This window comes from Elgaria multicarinata, chromosome 7 (genome assembly GCF_023053635.1).
Source record: "Elgaria multicarinata webbii isolate HBS135686 ecotype San Diego chromosome 7, rElgMul1.1.pri, whole genome shotgun sequence".
NCBI lineage: Eukaryota > Metazoa > Chordata > Lepidosauria > Squamata > Anguidae > Elgaria > Elgaria multicarinata.
Window position 1 is genome coordinate 50930471 of NC_086177.1, and position 10082 is coordinate 50940552.

Here is a 10082-nt window from a genome sequence, read left to right on the forward strand (position 1 = left end):
GGCTATGTGGATTAGTTTTCTTATGTCTGGCACTGACCCATCAACCAAATATCCACAGCAGGCTTCTCATTAAGAAACAGAACAGGGAGAGAAGAAGAAAAAAACAGGAGCAAAAAATAAATGTTAAGTACATTAATTCAAGCTGTAGGGGCAGAGCTTTGCAAGTGTTGACAAGTACTTTCAATGTATTTGTGACATATACTATTTTACAGAAAATAACTGAAACATAGGGTGTATTTAGGATACCTTCTTCTGATCATTTGACATCATTCTTATTTAGCAGAAAATTCTTACAAGGCATGGCCCCCAAAATTCATCTTGCCTCCGTTGATCCTCCCACTTCTATGCAAGGATTGTAGGGATCCAGTGCCTCACCCTGCCTGCACACATTCACACAACCAGAAGCTACAAATGTCCATTTGCTTTCTACAGTGTATCATTGCTTATCCCAACTATACATTTTCCATCAGATTCATAATCGCACAGAAAAAGGTAGTCATCAAGGTAATTGTTTGATACACAAAATCAAGGGTGGAGAACATGTGGCCCTCTAGATGTTGTTGGAGCGCAACTAGCCAGCAAAACCAATAGTGAGGTACGATGGAAGCTGCAGTCTAAAAATATCCGGAGGATTAAAGATTTCTCATCCCTGCACTAAAGAAATGTGTTAACATGAGGGAGCCCCTTCAGTATGCTGGGGTAATACCTTGGCAGACTAAGAACACTTCTCATATATATTAGAATGATAGAATCATAGAATAGTAGAGTTGGAAGTGGCCTATGAGGCCATCAAAGCCACCCCCCTGCTCAATGCAGGAATCCACCTTAAAGCATCCCTGACAGATGCTTGTCCAGCTGCTTCTTGAATGCCTCTAGTGTGGGAGAACCCAAGACCTCCCTAGGTAATTGGTTCCATTGTCATACTGCTCTAACAATCAGGAAGTTTTCCCTGATGTTTTCCCTGATCTGGCTTCCTGTAACTTTAGCCCATTATTCCATGTTCTGCACTCTAGGATGATTGAGAAGAGATTAATCAGCAGCAGAGAGAGGAAAGAGGCACAGAATTATTTCTTAATGCAAAATAGCAAATAGGCTGCCTTTAAAAGCACTGGGCTCCCAAATGTCATTATTTTTCTGAAGTATCCCAAATATAAGTGAGGGCCAGCTCACTCCAAAACATATGCAACAAAAATGCTACCCCGTAAATCATTTCCGTGTCCTTAAATATAGCATATGAGTTATTGATATACATGACGGTCTCTGTGGGTGGAGGGTGGGGGAGAGAAGCATCTTGCAGTACTGTCTTCCACTCTCATCTCCAGCTGAGAACGTGTTTGCATTGCTGGGAGAACTGGCTTCCATCTGGTGTCATTCATCACTGCATTTTATTCAGAGACCTCCGAGAACTGAAATCGCACCCTGCATCCCAAAGCACTTGGGTTATTCTGGGGCAGCCTCTGCTGCTGTCCCGAGTGCTGCTTCTACTAGGGGGACCATATGGAAAGGAGGACTCTGTATCTTTAACAGTTGTACTGAAAAGGGAATTTCAGCAGGTGCACGCATGCAGCACCTGCTGAAATTCCCCTTTCAATACAACTGTTAAAGATACAGGAGCCCTGTCCTCTTTTTCATATGGTCACCCTAGTTTATACAGGGCAGCACTGGTGTGGAACTGGTTGGACTTACTGGGAGAGTTCAAGTGATCAGGAAATATAGATGACTGAAGTATGTATAAGGTGAGATCTGTTGTCACCAAATCACAAGACAGAAAAAAATATACTTGGCTACAGTTTTCAATTTCAGTTCTAAAAGCCCCCCTTCTCTACATTTTTTAATCATCAGCAAGAACTGCATTACTGCTGATTTCTCATTGCTTTTTAAACATTTACCATTGTTTCTACATCTATTAAAATAATAGAATGTTGTTATTTTAAAAAACTGGCAAGATCCAGCTGCATCTATTTTAATTTGCTTTGCTTTATATATATAATTACGGTGCTGAAGTGGGATGGATGAAATCCTGCCAGACACTCTTGTTTAACTAAGAGGAAGTGGATACAAGTGATTGTGATGCAGAGACACCCTTCAGTTTCTTTCTATGCTTTTTTTTAAAGTTACAATCACCCATAGCCCATGTAGAATATGCCATGGCTGAGTTTGGACAACATGCTAATCAATGGGGGTGGGTGTTTAATAGGAACAAAATGGGAAACAACCATTGATTAGTGTGTCATCTGAACTCAGCCCATGTCGCACTCAGTAGCTCAAAGGTGAAGCACCTGCTTTGCCTGCAGAAGGTCCCAGGTTTAACCCCTGGCATAAGAAAATAAGAAGTGCCATGCCGGATCAGACCAAGGGTCCATCTAGTCCAGCACTCTGTTCACACAGTGGCCAACCAGCTGTCCACCAGGGACCAACAAAGCAGGAGATGGTGCAACAGTACCCTCCCACCCATGTCCCCCAGCAACTGGTACACTCAGGTTTACTTCCTCGAATACTGGAGCTGGCACACAACCATCAGGTCTAGTAGCCATTGATAGCCTTCTCCTCCAGAAATTCATCCAACTCCCTTTTAAAGCCATCGAAATTGATGGCTTTAAACTGATGTGTTGGACTACAACTCCCAATTGACTATGGATAATGGGTGTTGTAGTCCAATACATCTGGAGTGTGCCTGATTGGGAAAATTATTTATAAAATGCAGACGGGTAGAATTCTCATAAAATATATAGGGGTACACATTTCTGGCAAAGGCAAAGCACTACGAAATTCTAATCTTCTGATGATTTTCAATCATGTAAAATTTCAATCAAGCGAAAGTATTCCTGAAACAAGGAGATACTTTTAGAAAACATATTCCTGAAGCAAGGGAATTGTATATATAATCAACATACCAGTCACTACAATTTCTATGTGGCCGGCAGTTGTCATGGATGATAATGCTAAAAAAAATGAAATAAAACTCCACCTTTAAATGCCCCAGAATGGGTTTTAGAGGAATTTGTGACTCCCCAAGTTTTTACATCTGCTTCTCTTGGAAGCTTGATTCACACTTGAGAAACTGTGGTTTCATTTTGTTTGATCTGCAACTGCTTGTTTCTAGTCCCAGTTTAAAGTACTGGTTTTAACCTTCAAAGCCCTAAATGGCTTCTGTTGAAAAACATTTATCTTCACATTAAAAATACGATATGGTTGTTTTCCTTTCTCTGTGCCTTAAATTTTGTTTTAGGGGTGTTGATTAGCTACTGTTTTTGTTGATTTCAGGTTTTCCATTTTTTATGATGTTGACATTTTCTGATGATTGTTTAATTCATTCTGTGGATTTGATTTTATGTATGTATATTTTATCGTTGTAAGTTACTTGGGGTTTCTTTTTGAAATAAAATTTAAAAAATGGACATGGATCATAAAAAGAAGTTAGATTTGTTAACTTCTGTTAACAGAGTCTTGGAACTAAAAGCACTTAGGAGTATACAGTTCACTGTATTCTGATTTGATTGACTGATTATAAGAACTGAGCAGTAGCTATAACAACTAGCTCACAAGCTGCAGGAAAAGATCTTCATGGGATATGTGAGCAGATTGGCTGAAAGAGAAGCACAAAGCTCCAGGGAGAGGTAAAATCCTGCTCTAGACAAGAGTGGTGCCTCCCTATACTCACCAGCCAAAAAACACAGGGGATGGTTCATTGGCCCCCCAGCAAAGGATTCTTATTGATTCCAGATTAGATTTGTGGGAGTGACTGCTCCTCTAATTGGTCCATTATTGAAACTTGATTTCATTTTAATTGTATTTCCTTCCCTATTTGTGGTTTTAGAAGGAATCAAACATGTCCTGTTCTGTCTCCCCTTCTAATGGCAGTTTTGGATTAGTGTCCCAATCCACAGATCTTCATCGATAGCATCAGGCTGCATGCATGCCTGACACATGCAAACATTTCTACATGTTCTGCTATGGGACAGATAGTTGGTGTGGGGCTGAGAGGGACAGAAGGTAGAATAATTTTAGAGAGGAAGCTGAAACTCAAAATATTTGGGGACTACTGTATTATATATAGCAGGGGTAGGCAACCTGGCACCTTCCAGAGGTTTTTGGATTACAACTCCCATCAGCCACAGCCAGCATAGCCAATGGTGAGGGATTGTAGGAGCTGTAGTCCAAAACATTGGGAATGCTTTTGCTGAGATAGATCCTTCCGTTGAGGGAACCTTCATGGTTATCACTATCTGGGCTCAACTTAGCATTAGAATGAAGAACAATCCAGCTAGATCAGACCAAAGGTCCATCTAATCCAGAATCCTGCTTCCTACAGTGGCTATAGAAATTTTCTTTTTACATTTTCATTTATTATTACATTTATATCTCACCTTTATTTCTCTTCCAAGCAACCCAAGGTGGTCATCTTTCTCTCCATTTTATCCTCAAAACAACCCTGTGAGAGTCAGTGACTGGCCCAAAGTCACCCAGTGAGTGTCATGGCCAAGTGAGGACTAGAACCCAGTTCTCTCAAGTCCCAGCCCAACACTCTAACCACTATACCACACTAACTGTAGAGATGCCTCCAGGAAGCACACAAGTAGGACATGAAGGCAATAATGCCATTCAGCATTTGTTTCTCGGCAACTGGCATTCAGCCAAGAAGCACAGTGCCCTGAACATGGATATTCCATACAGCCATCAGGACTAGCAAGCTTTTGATAGACTCCATGGGGGGAAAACACTTCAGGATGGGTGAGTTTGGAGTAGATCCTCAGATATGTTCTGGGATCACATTTTAAGACTAATAAGTATAGTCCATTGGCAGAAGCTCCTAGGTATCTGTAATTAGAAGTAAACCGATCTGAGTTCTTGATAGTTCTTTCAAACCCATCTCCTTATCCTTTCTCTGTATTATATGAACCAGAAAAATAAACCAAAGCCTGCAATAAGCTAAAGCCTGCCATTTAGCATGAGATTTTAACAGCCAAGGGGTACACCAAAAACTATGTTGAACAAACAAACAAATATTTATTTAACACATATTTATTCAGGAAAAAAACTATTTCAGGCATACACACACAAACACAGTGATCCTGTTCACACGACACGCTAAGCCACAGTGGTTAAGCATTTCAGTTAAATGTTATGGATTAATGTGTCGTGTGAACCATTCCTAACCATAGTGACTACATAACCATGGTTTAAACATGTTCACTAACCATTTGCTGCAAAGGGGTTAGCAACCTACCCATGGCTTAGTGTGTTGTCTGAACAGTTTTCTCCCAGTAAACTAGAATTCAAATCCATATCTTAAATTTATAGAATCTATACTTAAGACCATCTTGGAGAAGGATAATTTCTTATCAAATTTATTTATTTATTTATTACATTTTTATACCGCCCAATAGATGAAGTATAATTTAATTCACTCTCTCTAGAATCTTTTGATGACTATCCAAACAATGGTTACATGTACATAAAGTTAAATGCTTTAATATACCTCTCCCATATAAGCATTTCTGGAAGATAGATAAAGTTGCTTTGTGATGGAGAGCAGGGATATATTTTTGTCCCATACAGGCGGGAATGAGTGGTGATGATGGTGATGGTGGTAAAGTGGAGAAGGAACAATATATTTACCTTACCTTATATGTTTTATTATTGTTCTAAACATCACATTCTGTAGTCCTCCAGTTCTGTTTCATCTGTCCTGCTCACTTCCTTCTCTAATGTGGCTTACATTGCCGTTTTATCTAATCACTGTAACTCTACCATCCTACTTCCTTGGTACAGGATGGACTACAAGTTAAAAAAAACACAAAATACACAAAAAGGGCCAGTTTGGTGCGGTTCAAGATAAACAAGTGTATAGTGATGCATGTTGTGGCAAAAAAAATTCCCAACTTCACATATAAGCAGGTGGGATCTGAGCTAGCTGTGTAAAGTTCTGGTCATCGCATCTAAAACAAGTTATTTGAGAATTTGAAAAAGTACAGAAAAGGGCAACTAAAATGATCAAGGGGCTGGAACAATTTCTTATGAGGAAAGGTTACAACAGCTGGGACTGTTTAGCTTAGAGACAAGGTGAGAAAATTATGCTTGCTGTCTAGAAACTGGATAGGGAGACATTTTTCTCCCTCTTTCATAACCGAGGATCATCCCTAGAAACTGATTGGTAAGAGATTCAAGACAGATAAAAGGAAGTACTTCTTCACACAGCACATAGGTAAACTATGGCATTCGCTACCACAAGATGTAGTGATGGCCATCAATTTGGATGGCTTTCAAAAGGGATTGGACAAATTCACGGAGAAGGCTATCAGTGGCTACTCATCCTGATGGTTACATTCTACCTCCACTATCAGAGGCAGTAAGCCCATGTACACCAGTAGCTGGGGAACATGGGTGGGAGGGCGCTGTTGTACTTATGTCCTTCTGGTGTGTTTCTCACACAGCCACTGTGTGAATAAAATGCTGGACTAGCTAGACCTTGGTCTGATCCAGCAAGGCTCTTATGTTCTTGGTGACATCAGGAAACGGAAGTAGCAACACCATTTCTGGCCTTACCTGAATCACTATCTTGGCTGTATGCAGGCTCTGATGATTACCAGCTCCATTCCCCCAGTTCTTAAAATCTTAAGATTCCTACAGTGGAAATGACCAATATTCACTAAACATGCTTTGAGAGACCATTATAAACTTTTAAATTTCATGATTTCTCTTCATGTTATGTAATAAAAATGTCAGATTTTGTCTTGGGTAAATAAGGTAGTTTATGGCAAGAATGAGCAGAAGAAGGGTCTGTGTGTCTCTCTTGTGCCCAACATGAGTCATTGCCTAACACGGCATCTTAGGGTGCCGTAGGCATTTTGGAATTGGAGAGCAAACAAAATGGGTTTTAATGCACTTGTAAGAGGGTACTTCAGTTTAAAACTCCCCCCTCCCTTTGTCTTTTAGTGATTAGGTGGCTAAATGGGACTCCTGTGGGCTTTTGTCTGTGTAAACCATATGAGAGCATAAAAGCCTGGAAAACTTCGGAGGAATCTGAAGCCTGTTCACACAGTTTCATTGAAAGCGTGGGTGGTTTTGAAGCTCAAATGGTTCTTGTCACCAGGAGCTTAAAAAAATATACCAATTTGAAACAACAACAAAGGCAGCTTTTTTAAAAAAAAACCTATCTTGCATTGTGTTGGAAGTATATGAAACTGAAGCTCGATAAATGCAATTTTTTGAAAGGTTCAGTTCAGAATGAAGATGTTAAATGACTATTATGAAATTACTCTTTCTCATTTAGTACCAAAGCTATGCTAGGGGCTGAAAATAACCTGTGGTTTGCTTGAATATGCACTTTTGCAATCACAATGTGATATTTCACAATACCCTCCAGAAAAGGGGAGATAAAAAAATTGCATGAATTAACAATATGCTGAAAAGGATCAGCCCAGCCAATATGACAAGCAAAGAAATGATGCTTCACTGATCAAGAAGTGCATGACACATTACATTTCTCCCCTTTAAGAAAGCTACTACGGTGCCCACCAGGACTAGCGATACAACATCTTGGCTGCCAAACCATGCATTGTAGAACTTTTTAATGTTTTTACAGTTAAGTCCGTGGGAATTTTTCACAAGAAAGGTCTGCATAAGTTTTCTCTTCATCCAGTATTAAGAATCCTAAGATAGTGTACTAAGTTCTTTAACTGCATACAAGCAAATGGAATATTTCCTTCTGGTAAACGGAGTGACAGGTGATTAACTGCTGAACTACAAAGAAAAACTTGATAGGCTATGCACAGTGACAAGGCTGTAATAATTCTATTCTGTGTATGCAGTGTCCCTACCCCACAAACAAACCTGTTTGGAGAGAGGAAACAGTAGTGAGAAAGAATTTGGCCCCAACTGAATTTGCTACTGGATATTTCTCACTGCTGAGCCATTTAAGGCTTGAATGGATTTTCCAAGGAAACTTTTGTGAAAACGTATTTTTGTGACTCCATTTAGCACAAATATTCCTTGTGGGCTTATAAAACTGTCCGTAACATTTCCTGGCAGTAGATTTTAAATCTTCTGAAAGGAATTGTATTTCACTTTGAATGGGATATCTGGCACTCACCACACAAAATAAGCATTTGAATATTTATTGCAAGTATGCAGCGTTTTGCAGGGAACACCCAAAGATCTCTTTCCACAATTATCTTGTTCCAGCTGTAATATATTAGCAGTAGCCTCCTGAACAGACCTTTTGATAAAACAGTTTCTTTAACTTTTTCCCCCTCCTGAACACAATTTACTCCCTCATTCACAGCTCTTTGTGGACATCTAATCTCTCTGTTTTATGTCTCTGACACAGCCACAATACTCCATGACTGACATACCTGACAGCTCTGACTAGTGACAGAATAACTCACAATGAAACAGAACTCTATGCAGGATGAGTATTACCTACCGCTAGCCAAAGGGAAGTTTGAAACGAAGATAAGGAAAGAAAGGGACTAGTCTTGCCCCAACTTGTTTTTCTGCATTGATGAGGACAATTTCCTTATAATTACTTACCTAATGAAAATTGTTTACTGAAGACGCAATATAGTCCTTTGCATTCCAATTTAGAATTTATACAAATTAGTACAAAAAGCTCAATGACTTGATTCAAAAGTACATTCTGATGACAGTTTTGTCTTCCTTTGGCTCTTTTTAGTCACCTTGGAGAAAGTCTTTGCCAAATGGAATTCAGGTTTACACAGGTGGCAAAGGACAGTTCAGTACTGATTAGGGCACCTAGAAACAGCAGAAATGTGTAACCTAATGGACAGTGAATATAACTTCACAGTATGTAACACTCACAGTATGTCATGCTCACACACAAATTGTACTAGGGAAGAAAAAAAGATAAAGGATGCATGGAAGAGCTTTGCTACATTTTCCAGTCACATCCTGTTGTTTGGTCCTAGATGGCATAGAGCAAGGATGGGCAACTTGTGGTCCTCTTACATGTTCTGGCCTACAAGTCCCATCACCCATCACCAGTAGCTATGCTGTCTAGGGCTGATGCGAACTGTAGACCAAATTATCTGGAAGGCCACAAATTGCCCACCCCGCAGCATAAAGGATGGTTTGCAGTGCAGTCCTATACATGCCTGTTCAGAAGCAAACCCCATTGCATTCAATGGAGCTTACTCTCAGGTAGACGGATATTGAATTGCAGTCTTAGGTTTTGCAATATGGGATATGAAACAGATCTACACACACTGGACGATTTTGATCAATCGAACCAAGTCATTACTTATGAAGCTATCCCTGCAAAGCAAAACCACAAATAAAAGCCATGGTTTGTTGTTGGTTTGCAAAGTGTGGCTTGTTTAAACCATTGCTTGTCTGTTCCCAGAACCATGGCTTATTCCTGGTTACACTGCTTTCTGCCCTAAAACAGAGATGCCTGGTAGAAGCAACCTGAAAATGAAACCACTCTAAAGGTTGGCAAAATGGGTGGGAGAGAAACAAACCAAGCTGAAGATTGTTTGCTCAGCTGCTGACAATTCATGGCTAGCATAAACCATGATTAACATAACCATGGTTTAGTGTTATGTTGAAATTCAGTCAGTAACTAAAGAGGGCTTTCACAAAAGAGGGTCAAGGCCTCCTCTGCCCGTCTCTAATGAAATAACTCTTTCTTGGCCGACTTTCAGGGCAGAACCCTTCATTCATCAATTTATGAACATAACACAAAGAATATATTAACATTTATGTAATGCATTTAAAATGTTCAGAACACTTTAAACATCTTCTCTCAGTAGTGAGGTTTCTTTCACCCTGCCTCCCCACTTTTGCTTCTGAGTTCATTCAGCACTTTGAAGAAACCTCTTTTAGAATCGTAATTTCCATTTAAGGTGATACACTGTCACAAAGACAAAAATCTACTTCACTGTATGGTTTGTTCTAACCCAGGTTAAACAATGTAAGAAAATTAATACATTAAATTGTGGGGAAAATGCTAATTCCATAAGTATGCAATGTAGTAAACAGTTAGGAGAAAAATCAGACTTTTAAAACTAGAATTGAAGCAAAAGGTTTGAAAAGGTTTCATAAAATGTAAACTTGGGCTTTCA